Genomic DNA, 1,558 nt, shown 5'->3' with positions numbered 1-1,558 from the left:
AAAATTATCCACCTGGCTCAGTTTGTTTTTGAAGACTTTTGTCAGCTGGGTTGTTCTTGCAGGACCACCCAAGATTCAAATTTTGTCTGATTGAACAGGAATCTGCTGAAATTCAAGCCATCCGTGGCCAACAGTTCCCATGGAAGTGACACATAGCCTCCCTGTACTGCAGATGCACAAAAAAGGGAGCCACACTTTTTTGGAGCATCTTAAGCAGGCTTGTTAATTTTTTTTTTAAATAAAAGCGGAGCTCCACCCAAAAGAAGTTCCGCTTTAAAAACTGGTCTCCCGCTCCCCATTAAGGATTTGCACCTTTGGGGAGCGGGTACCCGAAATTGACAGGTACCCGCTCCCACTTCGATCACCTAGGCGATCAGAAATGGAAGCTGTCCTCCTACCCTCCTTTCCCATAGTGTTCTGGGACACGTGACAGGTCCCAGAAGACTACGGGGCCATTCAGGAAGCGCAGCGCTACTCGCACATACGCAGTGGGCACCCGGCTGTGAAGCCGCAATCTGTCACAGCCGGGTGCCCACACTGAAGATGACGGCGCCTAGAACACCAGACGGCTGGTGAGGACACCATGGGATCGTGGGACAGGTAAGTGGCTGTTTTTTAAAAGTCAGCAGCTGCAGTTTTTGTAGCTGCTGACTTTTTTTACAATGTGAGTGGAACTCCGCTTTATGTTTTAATTTTCAGAAATGTTGCATGTTACATACACACAGACACAAAGGGATTGATTTACTAAAATTGGAGAGTGCAAAATCTGGTACACCTCTACACAGAAACCAATTAGCTTCTAGGATTTTTTGTCAAAGCTTAACTGAACAAAAATTTACCGTACAGTGTCAGCCTGTTCATTTTAAGGTCACCCACTGCTTGAATTTCGTTAGATTCGACAGGAATCATGCAAAACTGGAGCCGTGTATGTCTAGCTTAAGACACCAAGGAACAGAGTTCAGAAGCGATATCTTCGGTGCGATGGAATGAAGATATCACTTCTGAAGGCAGAAAAGTTCCGAAGTCCACCAGACTCCATGGGGTTTATTTACTAAAGCTGGAGAGTCCAAAATCAGACTCCCTTCTGCATAGAAACCAATCAGCTTCTAACCTCAGCTTGTTCAATGAAGCTTTGGCAATGAAACCTGGAAGCCGATTGGTTTCTATGCAGAAGGGAGTCTGATTTTGGACTCTCCAGCTTTAGTAAATAAACCCCCATCTGTCATGTCCATGAGACTGTCATATGGTAGATCTAAATTCTGTACAACCAAGCCAATTTCTTCCATTTGGTAGACATACATTTTTTTATCAGCTCAATTTGGAATTAATTTCCAGACTGTAGTAATGGATGGTGAAAGAACTGAACAGCTGGCATTGACTGCTTACATCACCACGGATAACAGGCATGAGTTTTCAGTGGTTTTATTAGGTGTTTTCTACCTAAATAGGGTTTTGTCTATATCGCTGATTTTCCTGTGTTTGTACCTTCCTATGTGGTCTTGATATGTTGATAAATTACCCTGCATGTGTAATTTGATGAGAAACAAGGAGATCATCA

Source organism: Staurois parvus, unplaced genomic scaffold (genome assembly GCF_062004578.1).
Source record: "Staurois parvus isolate SC_StPar_1 unplaced genomic scaffold, SC_StPar_1.0 ptg000299l, whole genome shotgun sequence".
Lineage (NCBI taxonomy): Eukaryota > Metazoa > Chordata > Amphibia > Anura > Ranidae > Staurois > Staurois parvus.
This window is presented reverse-complemented; position numbering follows the sequence as displayed.